This window comes from Prionailurus bengalensis, chromosome A2 (genome assembly GCF_016509475.1).
Source record: "Prionailurus bengalensis isolate Pbe53 chromosome A2, Fcat_Pben_1.1_paternal_pri, whole genome shotgun sequence".
Lineage (NCBI taxonomy): Eukaryota > Metazoa > Chordata > Mammalia > Carnivora > Felidae > Prionailurus > Prionailurus bengalensis.
The window spans coordinates 117596266-117614218 of NC_057348.1; the positions used below are offsets into that span (position 1 = coordinate 117596266).

Consider the following 17953-nt stretch of genomic DNA (forward strand, 5'->3'; position numbering starts at 1 on the left):
TTCTTTTAAAGCAGTTTTATGGTGACTTTCTCAGCTGGCTAGGATTTTTTAAGCGCCAGAAAGTCCTAGTTTTTTTTTTTTACCTGCCTACTGATGCTGTAACAAAAAGTCAGAACCTAAAAAGGTGGCAATCACCTAGCTTAGTCCCCTAGATTCAGGCTACACATTATAATTCTTAAGTTGGTAACACCACCCAGATGCTACATCCACGGAGTGCATTGAAATACCTCATTATTGCATCATTCTATTCTGAATTCTTTCCATAGTCTTCCTCTTTGTTAGGGCCATAATCCTAACAGATATTTAAATGACCTCCTATAGACTCTCCAAATTTTTTTTTTTTTTTTTTTTTTTTGCTGCTCTGTCTACAGTTATAAGGTTGTGCTTTGACAATAATAAATTTAGAAAGATTTTAATTTTCCAGAATCTCTTGGGATCTTAGACATATGCAGCATTTTGTTTTCCATTCAATTCTTTCTTTGTGGAGCAAAGGAACAAGATTTGAAAAATAAACTTTAATTTGATTTTCAAAAGTGATCGTGTTTACATCACTTGTGTATTATGACTTGGGTGCAGTTTTAAGAGATTAAATAGCAATATTAAAAACAAGACAACAGGCTGAAAATGGGCCCCACCTCACCAAACTAAGACTTCATTACAGTTTCAGGATCTTCCAGAAATGGACTCTTAAACCAGTCAATCAGGAATAACCTGGTCAGCACAGACTGGGTAATCTGCCTGATACACTCCTGCTAAACCCTCCAGGAAAATAACCTGGCCACAACCAACCTGCTTTTTCCTAGTATTACTTGTTCTGCTCCCTTCTGCCTATAAAATCTTTCATTGTCCAGCTCCTCAGAGCTCCTTTCTGTCTGCTACATGGGATGCTGCCAGATTCATGAATAGTTGAATAAAGCCAATTAAGATCTTTAAAATTTGATTCTGTTAAATTTTAACACCAGTAGCTTTAAGATTCAGAGCTTTAAGTTCAGGATCCAAGATGTTAAGACACTACCTTGTAGACTTGGAAGTTTTGTTATGCAAAGTTAGTTTAGGTGTGGAGGATAGACAGGCACAGTTTTTCCTTTTTTTTTTTTTAATGTTTATTTATTGTTGAGAGACAGAGAGACACAGAGGGTGAGCAGGGAAGGGGCAGAGAGAGGGAGACACAGAATCCGAAGCAGGCTCCAGGCTCTGAGCTGTAAGCACAGAGCCCAACGCAGGGCTCAAACTCACAAACTGCTAGATCATGACCTGAGCCCAAGTGGGTCGCCTAGCCAACTGAGCCACCCAGACGCCCCAAAGACAGGCACATTTTCAGGTGGGCCTGGAAAGGCCCTGAATGATAATCTGCTGCTGGCTGCGTCTAACGGGTAATTTCGTCCTGGGAAAATGAAGTATAAGGCTACGTTTATTATTCTGGCCTGTGGTCATCTAGGAGCTGCTTCAGCGAACCCTGGGGTATTCCGTGCAAACAGGTGGTTCAGGCGGAGCCCAAGATGTCATTGGGAAAGGATTCAGGTCCCTTGGCAGAAAAATTTCAAACATACAGCAAAGTTGAAAGAATTTTACAGCAAACACTCCATGTGCCCACCGCCTAGATTCTACCATGAACAATTTACCTTTCTTGTCGGTCACGCTATCTATCCCCTCTCTCCCCATTCATCAATCCTTCCATCACTAAGGGGGCAGGATTGGCAAACTCCAGGTGGCTTTCAGGTGGTGATTCCAAAGGATGCCGCTTGCACACCTTCAGCTTTAGAGCCCCGGCAAGCGCGGGTATTGCCTCCCCAACCGGGTTTGGCGGACTCGGGAAAGGGAACGCGGGCTCCGGGGCGCCGCGGCGCACCCGGGCGGCGGCACGGTTCGCTGCAGCCCAGCTGGCCGAGGGTGCGTCTCATCTTCCGCGGGCGGGAGGGCGGGGCTCCCTGACGGCGCCGGGCTGCACCTGGGCTGGGCGGTGCGGTGGCGCCCCGGGGCGGCGGAAGCGGGAGGCCCGGCGGCCCCACGAGGTCTGCGGGAGCTGAGCGCGGGCGCGGGCCGCTACGTGCGCGGGGCGCGCGGGGCTGCGCTCGGGTGCGCTCCTGGGCGCTCGCCGCCGCCGCCGCTGTGCCTTTGAGTCAGCAAACTCCGTCGCCTGCCAGCCAGCCCGCCGGCTTGGCCCTGCCCGGAGGAACCATCCGTAAGTGACAGGAGCCCTGCGGGGGAGGCCTCCTCGCGCCGCCGAGGTGGGGACCGCGGCCGTGGGCGAGCCGGCCACCCTTTTCTTTTCCTGAGGGGCCGATGCGCCCAGGTGCCGTTCCCTGCGGGCCGGGAAGAGCTTGGGTCTCCCGGGATTGGAGCGGGGAGCTGCCACCTTTCCAGCCGGGATGTGCAGGGGAGGAAGAAATGGTCGGCTTCTTTGCCAGGGGAGGGCATGGAGCGTATTACGTATCGATACAGGGGTTTATGGCTGAAGAGATACCCCGGCGAGAGGGTGGGGCGGAGATGGAATCCTGGATGCCCAAAAAAGTGCTGTAGCACCTTACTCCAGGCCGGGTTTGGGTGTTTTTTGTTTTTTGTTTTTTTAAACCCATGAAACGGTAGCTTTGAGTTTAGAAATTGGGAAGGATAGGTAGGGGTTTTCGTGGGATTGCGGGATTGAGGGAAGAGGCCCGAGAGAAAATCCACGTTGACTGGTGACCGGGTTTGGTACCACGGGAAAGCAACAGCCTGTTTTTCAGTTCTGATGCATCATACTTCTGTGAGATTATCGAGGGGAATGGTCACGGGGACGCAGGGCAGCGTGCTCTGCTTGAAAGGAAAGGCGTCTATTTCTGCAGGAAACGTTTTCTTGTAAGAATGATGGAATTAGAAATTTGAGCAGGAACGAGGCTTTCACGTGATCTCCTTCAAACCTTTCATTTTAAGGACGGGGAAACTAAGGCCCTGGGAGGGGAGTCCTTTAGCCGGATGGAAGCAGAAACAGGCCTAGATTCCAGTGGGCTTCTGACTCTGACCCTCGGGGGACGTGGAGGGGGGCAGGGGCGGGCTTGGAATGCAGAACTCCCTTTCCTTCCCCCCCACCCCCACCCCCACCCCCGCCCCGGGGGCGGGGGTGGGGGTGGGGGTGGGGGTGGGGGGCGGGTGAGCTGGGCTGCGGTGTAAGGTGGACGCCCGGGAGAGAGCCAGTGAGAACCCACCGGCTCCTCCATCCGTGTCCGGGAGGTACCAGGCACGTGAGGTGAGCACTCCTGCCATTTCTGCCATCACTTCCAGGGATGGCTGTTCCTAAGGCCATTTCTATTCTAAGGAATGGTAGATTTCAGGTTGATTACCGGGGGTGTTTTGGATAAAGGTACAAAAATAAAATACATTTAGAAGTAAATAGGGGAAGATGTGAAAAACGTGATTACAAGCACTGGCTTGTATTTAACTCATCGTCCTGTTTTCTTCTGCCGGAGTATTTCATTCTCAGTTCCCACCTTACCAGTTACCGGGTTCAGTGGTGAGCAAATTGGTGTTGAAAGAGTGGGGGCATGCTCAGGTGACAGTGCTCCACACCAGGGGTCTCTTGACTGGCACTCCACTTCTCTCCCCACCACTCTGGGCTGTGGTGAGAACTTCCTCTTATTTTACTTTAGGGGAAGGCCTCCTGGAGCATGGTATCCAAAAAATAGATCTGAATTGTCATTCTTTTCTAAATAAAAATGTATTCATTAACGGCTGCCGATTGTGTCCTAGACGCAGTTTTTCCGTGGCTTTGGAGCACTCTTAAGTATCTTCTTTCAGCCTTAGGGTCTCTGCTTTCATTTTAAAGGGTTCACTTTGTTAGTTAAACTAGTTTGTGAAATGGCCTCTTGTTTTTTTTTTTTTTTTTTTCCTCTTTTGGTGTCACTGCTGTGGTTTAACAACCAAGTTTGCAAAAGGCTTAGAACTGGTTGAGATGAGAGTCCAGCCTCTGTAGTCTTTCATTTCTAAGAGTGGCAAAGAAGGGCTTTTTGCCAAGTCAGGGCTGACTTCCATGGAGAATATCCCAAATTTTAGACTGTTAGCACCTACCTCTTTCTTTCTCTTGGTTAACGCAGTAACTATGAATCAGCATTTATGCTCTCTTAGCCCTGTTCAAATAAAAGATAGTACGGGGTAGTGGTTACAGATTATGGTCTCAGGCTCACCCACGTTGAAGTCTTGGCACAGTCATTTGCTAGCTGAGGTACTGTCAGTGGGGGCACTTAACCTGTCTGACTTATCCTTTATTCAGAAATTAAAACAAAAAAAGCAATGGTAATCCTTGCGTCCCAGAATTGTAAATAACAACAGCTGACATTTCTTGAGCATTTACTATGTGCTAGGCATTGTGAGAGACTTTTTATGTGACAGTCTCCTTAATCCTCACAACAAATTTACGAATCCGATCCTATTTACCTCTGGGGAAACTGTGCTCGCTTAGGCAGCACATATACCTCTGGGGAAACTAAGGCATCAAGGTATTTAAGACTTCCCTAAACTTCACAGCTCACAATTTTAACCACTCAGCAAATGTATCCCACCTTTCTATAATAGCTAATAATAATTTTGGGCTTCCTGTAGGCCAGGCCCTTTTTCAAATAATCTATGTATATATTAACAGTCCTTTCTACCCCTTCACACTTCTTTTTTTTTTTTTTTTTTAAGTTTTATTTAAGAGAGAGAGATAGAACACAAGCAGGGGAGGGGCAGAGAGAAGGAGAGACAGAACCCCAAGAAGGCTTCACACCATCAGCCCTATGTGGGCCCCAATGTGGGGCTCCAACTTGGAAACCACGAGATCATGGCCTGAGCTAAAACCAAGAGTCAGTCGGTCGCTTAACCAACTGCACCACCCAGGCACCCCACATCCTTCTTTTTTTTTGGTTATAGATGGAGAAACTGTGGTTCAGAGCCCAGGGCAGACAACTAGTAAATGATGGAGACAACATTTGACCTGGGCAGCCTGGCTCTGGAATGGGTGCTCTCACCCAGTCCCCCGTGAATGTATGTAAAGGGCTGAGCCAGGCCTCAATCAAAGGCAAGTCTTACTGGCACTTTCATTTATTCTTCCCTAAGTAACTACTTCCTCCTCCCAGTTATCTGCAGAGGAGATGCTTTTAGTTCTGCAAAGATTCAACTTTGCGTAAGGTTTTATGATTCTATATACGTTTATGGTATTCTCTGGTATTTTTAACAGTGTGTGGTAGGTCTCAGAGATCTTGATCCTAGGAATACAGAGATAGGCTTTTGGGGATCTGTGAACCCCCTGAAAATGTCTGATTTTATACTCATGTGCAAAAGTGCATTATTCTGGAGGAGAGAATCCACAGCTTACTTCCGATTCTTAAAGGGTCACCCATGGCGGAAAGAAAGGTTAGAAATGACTGTTCTATTCCCGACATCTCATTTTACAAATGGGGCAATGGAGACCCAGTGGAAAGGCAGAATAACTTAATCTGAACGACACCGCTAATTAGGAGTAGAAAGGGGACCAAAACTCGGGTTTCCTGGTCTCGTCTTCTTTCCATCGCACTCCCATGTTTCCCTTTGGAATAAGTGGTGTCAGGTGAATAAATTATGAGATGTCAAAAGACTCACTCCTCACCCGATAGGCTGCCACAGTGTGTGGGGCCCGCAAAGCTTCCTGGAAGTACCTATCAAAATACAGCATCTTTTGGCATATCGTGTTGTAAACTGAACCCCTTTACTGTGATTCAGGATGGGCATCAACAACTCTGAAAGGTATGAGCAGGAGCATAAAAATGGGGGAGAAGGTGAGGAAAGAGTCCTAACATGCACCGATTGAGTCGCAAGGAGGCCATTGAGGCCTCTTGGTAGAATTGTAGTGTTAGAAAATGTTTTGCTGAGACGTTTGTAAATTCAATCTAAATTCCGTGAAGTCTGAGAATTCTGTGTAGTCTGTGAGTCACTAGGAAGTAAGGCCACCTCCTGGCCAAAGGCTGATGCTCCAGTGACTAAGCAAGACTGAAAGGTCATGAGATCTTTATTAGTTTACGCCAGTCCTTTAACTTTGCTTCATTTTTACAAATTGATAAAGTTTACCTGGAAAAATAGATTTGTCCTAATAGGTAATACATTTTGAAATGTACCGTCCAGCCAGATTTCAAAATGTATCATGTAGGACCAGGGATGGGGAGTCCAGAAATGGTTCCATTGTGAAGACAGGAATTGAAAGTAACATAAAATCAACTACAGTTAAGTCTGTTGAGATGGTTGCCTCATACCATTCATAAAAGCACATTCCATTTAGAGTAAAGATTATATGTCAGAAACAAATTATAGACATTAAAATATACATACATGTGATGGTTTTCAAAAATAACTTTGGAGTAGGAAAGATCTTGCCAACTTTAATACTCAGAAGGCATAAAGGAAAATATTGATTTAACTTTATGAAACATTATACTAATATAAGAAAAAAGATGTAAACAAAGTTGAAAGGCAGATGACAGATTAGCAAAGTAAATAGTTGCAATATCTATAAAAGGCATGGAGTTTTCAAAGTCAATAGAGAAAAGAAAATAATCAATAAAAATACAGGTAAAGGTATTAACAGGTAATTCACACACACACACACACACACACACACACACACACACACAAATGTTTAACTTTGTTAATAATCAGATAAGTGATTTGTTGCCTTCCCTGTTCTTCCACTCTCCCACTGACCCCTCCATTTGGTGGCCCCTTGGCCTGTCCTGATCTTCTTTTATTATTTATTTATTTATTTATTTTATAAATTTTTTTAAATGTTTTTATTTTTGAGACAGAGAGAGACAGAGCATGAGCAGGGGAGGAGCAGAGAGAGGGACACACAGAATCAGAAGCAGGCTCCAGGCTCTGAGCTGGCAGCACAGAGCCTGACTCAGGGCTCGAACTCACGGACTGTGAGATCATGACCTGAGCCAAAGTCGGATGTCTAGCCAACTGAGCCACCCGGGTGCCCCCTGATCCTCTTTTATTTCTCCACACTCTCTCCGTATATCTGTGGTTTTCAAATGTTTTTGTGCATTAGAATTCTCTGGGAAATTTGTTAAAGCAGATTTCTGGGCCTTACTTTGAAATATTCTCATGCAGTAGGTCTGGGATGAGACCTGGGATTCTGTGTTTTGATTCCCACGTGATCCAGATGCAATGACAAACACTGGACAAGCTGGTTTAATTTGTTTCTGAGACTTTGAACCATTAATTCCTTGATGCAGATGGCTGGCTCTCTCGTGAGCCCCAGGATTATGTAGTTAACATCAAATCTGACTCCTTGGATGTGTCAGGGACATTTTAAGTGAACTTGCCCAACATTATTGACTCTCCCCTCCCCAGTTTTGCGGGGCCTGACACTCAAGCGGTGTGGGGTCCTCTTTACGAAAAAGAACGCAGCATTGTGAATGCAAAATGCAGTACAGGTCCGCAGAGGTGTCTGTGCAGATGCCGGCCCAGAAACTGGAGATTCTTTAACTTCTTGGTGATTCTTCCTCTGCTCCCCACTCTCACCCAACCCGTCCTCCTCCCTTGCCCATCTGAAGAAATCATTACTGCCGTCCGTCCATTCGTGTGTCCAGGCTAGCACCGGGAGCCATTTCTCCACCCCACCTCCCAGCCAGCTCAAGGTCTCGGTTCATTTTCCCATCTGTCTATGCTCCACCCCCTACCCCAGCTCCCCCCCTTAGCTCAGGCTGCTGCCACACACATTCATATCAGCGCTTGATCACACCTCTCGTTCCACTCGGCTCCCCTTGGATCCAGTTTCCTAAATCGGCCAGAGTAATCTTTTTAAGAACATACATTGAAACGTGTGGTCTCCTGGATTTGCCAGCCCCATGGTGTGGACTGGATTGTCCCTGCAGATGGCTGAGACTCCTGGCAGGGCCATGAATGTGGGGTGGGTGGGAGAGGGTGGGGCTGGGGTCACACTATACCAGCTTGACCTTTTTGGGGACTGGTTTCAAAGAAGTGGGGTGCATCTGGGGAGGCACGCCCGCATTGTTCACTAAGGCTTGTTGCTTTCCCTCCCAGTTTACCGCCTTTTCCTGTTAGAACTCCTGTGGAGTGCGAGCAAAGTCGGGGTGGATGTCCATTCTTTGCCTTTTGGTGCATTCCTGTGGTGATTAGATGTTATGTAGTAAAATCAGACTGTTTAATTCGTTTGGGGAAGAAAGGCACATTCTCTTCTAACCCAGGTGGCACCTGGGGGCCTCCTGTTCCTTAGAGAACTAATAAACCTCGGGGAGAACCCACCAGCCATAGTCCAGGGAATTCCACAGTTTTCCCAGGTTTTCTGCCAATTCCCTGGGGTGCAAGTGGGAGAAAGGCTCACCTGCTCTCTCTGTTTTACTTTGGTGTCAGCCCTGACATGCTGATAGAGCAGTCTGCCACCATGTGCTTTGCTGGGTCAGTGGACTTAACTAGGTTAGTGGGAGGTCAGCCGGTGGGGCCCCTGACCCGCCATCTTGTGTGTCCTTCCCTCTGCCTCTTAGTCCTTCCCTCCCTCCCTCCTCATTTTCCTCTGAACTCCAGTCTTTTCCCTCCATGACTCTGGATTCTTCCCAGGTCTTTCCTCAGACTTATAAACCCAAACAGTTCAAAGTGCAGAGCACAACAAGGGGCTTTGTATATTGGAGACTTGTGCTTCTTAGAAATTAGAAATATAAACACGTAAAGAAGAGAGTTTTCTATTAGGTGATAATTTTCTCCCCCCCCCCCTTTTTTTTTAATTAAAAGTTTTTTTTTGTTTGTTTGTTTTTGTTTTTGTTTTAATGTTTGAGAGACAGAGACAGAGCATGAGCTGGAGAGGGGCAGAGAGAGAGGGAGACACAGACTCTGAAGCAGGCTCCAGGCTCTGAACTGTCAGCACAGAGCCCTATGTGCGGCTTGAACCCATGAACCGCAAGATCATAACCTGAGCCGAAGTCAGATGCTTAACCGACTGAGCCACCCAGGCACCCCTCTTCCCCTTTCTTATTGACATAGCAGCTCTCCTTATTATAGAGTGGCATTTGGAAGAGCTGGGGAGAAGGGGGAAAAGGGGAGAAGGCAGTCGTCCTCGCAGCATTCCGGGGTCACCAGATGGGTTGGGGGATGGTGTTACCATAGCTCTGGGTTCTGGTATCTCAGCAGGAGACACAGAGACTTTTTGTCAGCGATCTATGGATGATCAGACTCTGAGAATCTGGGCTTCTGCTCAAACACGCATGAAAGCTCCTATGCCAGGAAATCAATGCAGTGATTTACAAGGAGGTGCAGACTAGATGCTGGTTTTTTCCTAGTCAGCTCATTTCCCTGACAGTTGAGAAACCTTGAAAAACTGACCTCTGTTTTGAGAACTTTGCTTAACCGAGTCGGTAAACAAACACACGTCAAAATGCCCTTGGATTACAGTCAGTGCTTTGGCAAGTAATTTAGGGAATAATAACTTTGGTATTTTACCCACTTGAAAAGGACTTTCTATGTGGCTTATCTTCGCCTTCTTGGATCAAAGTTGGGCATTGGACATCCCCGGGTAAATGATTTACTGCAGGCAATGGCCCAGGTATGCATTTCACACACGTGGGCTGAGTTTCAGAGCCGTATAAAGATCTAAGATTTTCTGCTTCTGTAAATATTACTGTTTCATCTGACAAAACAGATACTTGAAAAGAACATTTTTTTTTTTTAAAGGACATTTTTTAAAGGCACAGGTGCTCTGTGATATTGAGGGAGACTTCAGCATTTTTCCTCAGGGGTCTTGGAGAAGTCTAGGACCGTAATGAACAGGGACAGCAGCTGACACGGCAAATCCTTGGCATCATGTTTGTTCCTTCAGTCTTTGCAGCAGATCGACGAAGTAGGCAGGTGTCCTGTTTTTACAGATGAGGAAACTGAGGCACAGAAAGGTTATTTTCTCCTGGCAAAGGGCAGAATGAGAATTCACAGTCAGGCTGCTTGGCATTGAATAGCTCCACTGTTTTCCCATTCACTGTGTCCTTCCTACTCCTCTTAGGGGAAGTCAGAAGGGAAATCTTGCTCAAACATGAAATCTCCCTTCTTGCTTGTCCCTCATTTTAACTTGCGAGTTCTTCCTATCTGGACTGATGTCACTTTGGACAGATTTGAACTTGACCAGTAGGTCACAGTTCCTTGTGTTGCTCTTCTCACAAGTAACTGAAATTGCCTCCCTAGTTGCAGTTCTTTGCAACGGAGGCTGCGAGCTGTGGAAAGATTGTCATTTCCAGCGTGTTGTAATGCTTTTCCTTTTGAAAGAGAATTTATCACTGGTACTAAAGAGGGACATTTAGTGCTCACTTCTGTCTCTAATTTGCATCCCTGTACCCGTTTCTTATCTCACTCCCAACCTGTTCTCCAAAACAAGATTGTTTTGTGTGGATGTCCTACATCATCCCAGCTTGTTCCCACCCGACCTCATCTTTCTCTCTTAGCTCTCAAAACAGCGCCCTCCCCCCACCCCCACACCTTTCCAACTTCTTCATTCTGCCAGTGACCACAGTCTTTTTTCCGGTCACCTGATTGGTGAGTCATCACTGACTCCCTTTTCTCCATCATGCTCTTGTCCAAGTTTTTTTCATGATATATGTATTTTTAAATAGATTTTGTGTGTGTTTTTTAGAGCAGTTTTAGGTTCACAGCAGAATTCAGGGAAAGCACAGAGAGATTCTATATACTGTCTGCATCCCCTCCCCCATCATCACCCAGAGTCCACACTTGACATTAAGGTTCACTCACGGTGTTGTACTCTGTGGGTTTTGACACGAGTCAGACACGTGTCCACCATTAGAATATCCCACAGAATAGTTTCACTGCACCCAACACCCTCTGTGTTCTGCTTCTTGTTATTTTCTAGTGCTTTTCCATCCCCCCAGCCCACCTTGGGTCCATGATGTTTTCTGCTGGCTGGAGCATCCAAGCAGCCCCCTGATGAGGCTCATGGCCTTTAATTTCTCTCCCAGTCAATCCATCCTCCACCCCATCCTCGCATGAGTTGTTGCTATCATATCATGGCAATTTCCTCAGTCATCCCTGCCTTCCAGCAGGATCGAAGTTCAAATTCCTCCTCTTTTTTTAATATATAATCTAAAAAAATTTTTAAAATTTATTTTAGAGAGAGAGAGCAAGAGGCAGAGGGAGAGAGAGAGAGAATCCTAAACAGGCTGTACACTCAGCATAGAGCCCGACACAGGGCTTGATCTCATGACCTGAGGTGAAAGCAAAAGCTCAACCGACTTAGCCACCCCAGAGCCCCATCAAATCCTCCTCTTATCACGCAGGGACTTCCCCATCCTAGATGCCCTTTGGAGCCCTTCTAGACTTACCTCCTTGCAGTATTCTGCCCACACAGCTCTTCCACTCCTGGGGGGCTGGATTCCTGGCTCTCCAAACGTGGTACTGCTGCTTAATCACCTGGTCCCGTTTTCTGTGCTTGTCCTGATGCGAGCATCGAGGCCTCCTCACTCCCTGTCTTCTCTGTGAAGCCTCTGCCTCTCCATTCTTCCTGTGGCCTTGTTGTCAGTGCTATTTTGGGGGGAGACTGACACACAGTGAGTTCTGCATTACAAGCGGACTGTCTCATATCTGTGCCTGGGCATCTTTAGGCCGTGGAAGTGAGAAAGTGTTACTTAACCATTTAAAAAAATACCCGTCACCAGGACCAGACCTGTAACAATCAGACAGCAGAGGCTCAGTGATTACATATTGAATTGACTTGTCCTTGTCCCCCATAATGCTTAGAGGGTCCTTTATTGCCAGTGACACTAAAGAGGTCTGTCATGTGAATGCAGCACACCTCTCTCAGTATTCTTTCTTTCTGAGGAGAAAGTCACATCTAGATGTTTGGCTGCAGGCTTTCCCAGGTTCATATACAGACAGGACTCTGCCCCCAGCTCACCTCCTAAAGCATTTGAGACATTAATGAGCCAGTGTTATCGGTTGCTGTCTTTTAAGCATTTATTTCTAAGGAGATAGTGCAGGTGCCATGCTGGACATAGTGGGTCCCGTGTGGTGAGTAAGGAGGAGGCTGGTTACCTGGCTTTGGATCCTGGCTCCTTCACTTACTAGCTACACGACCTTGGGCGTGGTTTCCTTATTTGTAAAATGCAAGTAATGATACTTGGCCGTCTTGGGGATTAGATGAGATGATTCATCTTACAAGCTCTTCAGTATCTGACACATGGTTAGCAGTCTGCTATTTTTTATTTTGATTACAGTTTCTGATTATCAGTGGCATAACTGTAACATTATTCCTCATTCTCCTCTTTTACAGTCCAGTGGAGTTAGGTCAGGAGGAAAGACAGAAAACGACAGAGGAAGAGCTGGGTGGCTCAGATAGTCCCCTCTAGGCTGTTGCTGGCTGAAAGCTTTCTTTTCTTCCAAGGTGAATGATTAACGACCATGAGTGAGAAGGGTGAGGGCTGGGAGGAGAGGCAGGTGAAGTGTTTGTATGCCCCTCCTCTCAGCCCACGTGGTTAGGCCGCTTAGAAACTTGATGGTGGTGCAGACATGGAGAAAATTAGTTGGGAGTAATTCAGTCAAATTTAATTGACCCGATATTTATTGGGCACTTACTATATGCCAGGCACTCTGCTAAGTGCTGTTATAAAGCCTGAATGATTTGGACAAGGTCCCTGTCCTTGTGGGACCTTTGAGAGGACAGATAATAAACAACAAAATAGATTAGTAGATAAAACAATACAGATTGTGATAAATTCTAAAGAGAAAATAAAAGGGTAGAACATTACTGGGGGGAGTTTGCTTTAGTGGGTGATCAGGGGAGGCTCCTCTGAGGAGGTAGCATTGAAACCAAGAGCTGCAGGATGGGAAGGAGCCTCCATGGGGGTTAGGTGGGGAGGTCGGGGTGGGAGGGGCTTTAGAGGGAACAAGAGGCACAAAGGGACTGAGGTGGGAGTTTCAGAATTGACCTGTAGGGCAACTAGGCACCATGAGTGTGCAGAGTTGAGCCAAGGGGTTGGTCAGAGAACCAGAGCGCTGTGCTTTACAGGGGTTGTGCAGATATAGACTTTGTCCTCTGAAACAGTGGTTTTCAAAAATTGTCACCAGTACAGTTGAGGGAGCAGGCAGTGACCTTCTGGGGTGGGGTGTCGAGGGCTTGGTGATGAGGAAGTCTCGGGTCTGTGCGATTTGAAAAGAGCCCTCTGTGATTGGGATGTACCTCCTTCTCCCCTTTCCCAAATGGAGAAGCACTGTTCTTCAGGATCCACTCAGAAGCCGTGGGATCTGGGAACTTTTACGTCCCTTATTTTTCAATTAAATGTGTGAGGTTATATAGGCACACTATAGGACATGGAATTCTGTCAACTGGTGATAACATTGGCTTGGGCATTTGAGGATGAGTCACTGTTTAATTGGATTGCTGTGTGACCCACTTCAATACCTAACTGTTTTTGAATAGAAAAGTTACTTTTCACTTTCTTTTGAAATTATTTAGAAATGACTTTGGAGATGTCCTTTAAGATTCAATGCACGTGGATGTTGTCCTTGTGTTAGGAGAGGTGGTCGAGGGGAGAGGAGAGAAGAGCTTCTGGCATTTAGGAGCCTCAGTTTGAGTCTGCACCACAGAGTGTGGCTTTCAGTGGCCATTTATCCTCTCTGGGTATTGGTATCCTCTTGTGTGAAATGAGACACGTAAGTTGCCTGCCTCACCAACTGTCATGGGACAGTGCTTTTATAAACGTCAGAACGTCAGAAAATAAAAGTTAACTTTAAAAAGCTTAAATTCTGGGGGCACCTGGTGGCTCAGTTGGTTGAACATCTGACTTGATTTTGGCTCATCAGGTCACTATCCCAGGATCATGGGATCAAGCCTGCTTGATGCCTGCTTGGGATATTCTCTCTCTCTCTCTCTCTCTCTCTCTCTCTCTCTCTCAATCTTTCTCTCAATCTTTCTCTCTCTCCCCCTCCCTCCCTCCTCCTCTCCCTCTCCCCCTCCCCCCTGCTCATGCTCTCTTGCTCTCTCTCTCTCTCTCTTAAAAAAAACAAACAAAAACCCAAATAACTTAAATTCTGTTTGTGTACATTATGGTCAATAGGTCTTATGGCCCCGATATAATTTATGACATAGAAGGTAACTTTTCACTGCTTACAGATGATTGGTTTCTGGAATAATTTAAAGGAGAATATTTTTATAACTTTACACTAGGAGTAGGCTTTGTAAGTATGGGGCAAAACTTAAAAGCCATAAAGGAATTGACTGATAAAATTCATTACCTAAAAACAATTAGCACAGCAAAACCCCATAAGCGAAAAAAAAAAAAAAAGTTTACAAACCAGAAAAATACATTTGTATTTCATGTTATGTATTAAGGATTAATTTTCCTAATACATAGAGAACTCCTACAAATCAATAAGGAAAAGAACAAGAATACTATAGGAAAATGGTCAAAGGATATGAGCAAACAATTCATAGAAAATAACTTAGTGGCTCCTAAACACATAAAAATGCTGACCTCACAAATAATTTTTTAAATTCTAATTAAATTGCACTGAAATTTACAACATTTCACCTGTCTGGGATTCACAAAGAGAAAAACATTTTGAAAACCATCCGTGTTAGGGAGGCTGTGGGAAAACAGAACTCACATACTCGCTTGATGAATGTGTATTAGTTTCCTATAGAGGCTGTCTTGCTGGTATCTGTCAGAGTGGAAAATTCACATGGTCTTGCTTGACTCAGAAATTCCATGTGCAGAAATTTACCCTTCAGATAAATTCACGGGATTCACTGTTTCTAACAGCGAGAGTGCCTATCCATGCAAGCTGGTGAACACGAATTAGGGTACATTTGCACAATGGAGTTGTACACAGCCACAAAAAGAGAACAAGAATGGTCTATGAATATCTGTGGAGCAGTGTGTATTGTTAAGTACAGAGTGAAGTGTAGGAAGGGCCATATGTGAGTCTACGATTTACAGAAAAGGAAGTGGTGGGGTGTGGGGGAATCGTGTATGTACTTGCATATGCGTAAAATATCTCTGGAAGTTATATTAAAAATGATGAAGAGGTAGGGAAAAGAGGGAGAGTTTTTATTCTATACTCTTTCGTGTATTTTATATTTTGAAATAAGTTACATTTTAAAAATTAATAAATATGAAACAAAAAAATAGAACATAAAACTGTCGTTGAGGTAGGGATTGAACCTACGTATAGATTCAGCATTGTGTTTGATCCCCAGGTTATTAAACGTCTTTATGTGTTCACCACTATCACAGTTTGGGGTTGTGAAAAGGGAGGACACTCTTCAAAGAGCTGTTGGCCATTTTGGGGACACGAGACTAATGTACACCACAGTCAGAGGCCGGTGGAAGGACCATCTAATCAAACGTTCAGGGGCTGGTGCAGCTGATTTCTGATGGGGATTCGGTTCTCCACTAGTCAGGGGAACAGTGTGTTCAAAGTGTATATACAAAGCTTGTGGTAGAATAATGGCCCCCCAAAAGGTCCGTGTTCTCATCCCCACAAGCTGTGAATGTTTCCTTGTATTCAAGGGTGGATGTGATTAAATTAAGGCCCTGGAGATGAGATTATCCTGGGTTTTCTACGTGGGCCCAGTCGAATCACATGGATCCCTACAGGCAGAGAACTTTCTTGGCCGTGGTCAGGGGAGATGCTCCCCCAGAAGAAGGGTCAGAGAGATGATATGTTGCTGGCTTTGAAGATGGAGAAGAGGGCCAGGAGCCCAGGAATGCCGGCGGCCTCTAGAAGCTGGAAAAGGCAAGGGAGCAGTCTCTCCCTTAAAGCCTCCAGCCCTGTAGATGCCTTGATTTTAGCCGAGAGAGATCAGTGTTGGATTTCCGATCTACAGAGCTGTACAATAATAAGTTTGTGTTGTTTTAAGCCACGAAATTGATGGCAGTTTGTTATAGCAGCTATAGGAAATGCGTGCAAAGATGATGTAGAAATAGCCCCGAAGCTTTGCTCTCATGGGCTTTCGAGTCTAGGAGGGAAGAGAAGACAAGAATCTAGTCAATTACCATGCCAAGCAAACATGGAAAGTGGCATGAAGATTTGCAAGGAGCTGTCCACGAAGGAGCCAGGGAAGGCTCGGGGAAGAGGTGCAGGTGAGTTGTGCTGTGAGAGGCAGTGTGGCTTGCTGATTGGGAGGAGGGACTCTGGTGCGGATTGTGGGTTTGAATATTGGCTCTGCCTCTTCTTATTTATGGGGCCTGGAGAAAGTCAGTCTCTCTGTGCCTCAGTTTTCTCATCTGTAAAGTGGGGATACTTAATAACGCCTCTTCGAAAGGCTGTTGTGCAAAGTCAATAAGTTAACGTGTGTCGAGTGCTCGGAGTAGTTTCTGGCCATTCTAAGGGCTGTGGAGGTGTACGCTTTTGATATTTTGCCCTAACAGATGGGTAGGGCAGAGATAGGCAGAGAGATGTGATGGAGCATCTGGGGACACCGAGCCCACTGCTGGGGAGAGGAAGGCTCTCAGTTGAATGGTGGGATCGCCGGTGGGAAGAAGGAGCAGAAACTAAGACTGTTTCAGACCATAGAGCCAGATGATGGTGGCCTTGGAAGTTGGATGGAAGGACATCCACTTAGTGCCCTAGAGGTTTCAGCAGGTAGGATGACAATGAGTTCAGCGAGGGTGCTGATCAGGTTTCTCTAAGAGGGGAGGCAGGTGTGGTTTTTGAGCCCTGACTCCAGAGTCTTCTTCCCACTCACCTCTACTCCATCCCTTCACTCTGAGCAGCCTGACGTCTAACCAAGATGGTCACTCTTCATTCTCCTCTCTGCTACCAGGGCCACCCTGCAGGATTTGGATTCGGGGCCACCACCTAGTGTCTTGTCAGTACTGGATCACCAGGATTCCGTGTCTCTAGAGAACACTGTGGGATCTGTAGCTGGCTCTCATGTGTGTAGATGCTCAGAGTCACCTGCTTCTTCAAAGCCAGTTTTCAGCCTCTTCTGTGTCCCCACAGACAAAGGAGCAGAGACCTGAGCTGTGTGGCTTTAGCAAGTCCCCACAGGCTGATGGCTGGGCCCGGTGGTGAGCCTATCCCTGTTGCCTTTGAGAAGCCAGCTCTCTTCTGGCCATTTGGGGTCTGTGTCTTCTCAACATGTAGGGCTGGTTCTTGCACAGATGAGCCACCAGAACCTTCAGAGTTCTTGGAGAGAATGATCCTGAGGTGCAGCATTGTAAGCAGAAATGGGAATCTGGATTTTCCAGACCCGACTGCCTAGTCCTTGTGTCCTGTGTGTTCAACCTCTGCCTTTTGGAAATCCCTCTTTCCTCATAGCTGCTCAGATTCCTCTTGCTGACTCGGGGATGCCCAGGGCCTCTCAGGGAGCTGTCGCTGAAATACGGGATTCCCGCCTGGCCTTCCTCCCCATCCCCCCTCACCCCCCCAACTCTGTGCTCTTGGCTTATCTCATCCTTCTGCCCCTCCTCTCACTCCTGCTTTTGTCTCCTAAGAATTTACAAGCTGGAGTGTCAGTCTTCCAAGGCCTCTTCTCTACTACATTATCTGATAAGTGAGTGAACTTGTGCAAAGGGACAGGTAGGGGCTAATGAGTGGATTTATTATGATCATGTGAGGAAATGCCCAGGCCTGCCTGTCCTTGGATAAGTCATCACCTCCATTAGGTGTCTCTTCTTATCTGAGAAACAGACCATAATACTTGCCCCGCCTCAGAGGACTGTTGTGACTAGGATATCATTCATCCATTTGTTCATTCACTCATCCGTTCCATAGTGATCGAGTACCGACATCGTGGCTGATACTGTGCCAAGCAGCAGGTATAAATTAGTGATAGAACAGGTGCGATGCCTGCCCTACTCTTGTGGGGACAGATCACAAACAAGAGACAAAAGCATATGTATTCACAGCTTATGGGTACATGGTAATGCCCGTGACGGGGCCAAGCTGTGATTGGTTTTTTGTTTGTTTTTTTTTTTCATTTTTAATTTTTTTACATTTATTTATTTATTTTTGA

General features: G+C 46.1%; 1 protein-coding gene across 4 annotated transcripts in view; it reads left to right on the forward strand.

The window, feature by feature from the left end:
- Positions 1–1893: 1893 nt before the first annotated feature.
- SNX10 (sorting nexin 10) overlaps positions 1894–17953 on the forward strand; it is a 75073-nt gene continuing 59013 nt past the window's right edge. The window contains exons 1-2 of one of the 4 annotated variants that reach the window (XM_043589134.1): positions 1979–2182; positions 4882–5029. The gene's annotated coding sequence lies outside the window, so the exon portion shown is untranslated. Of the gene's footprint in view, positions 2229–2990; positions 3224–4881; positions 5030–17953 lie in introns of those variants that run through there. The other 3 variants (XM_043589132.1, XM_043589133.1, XM_043589135.1) reach the window with 3 other exon arrangements.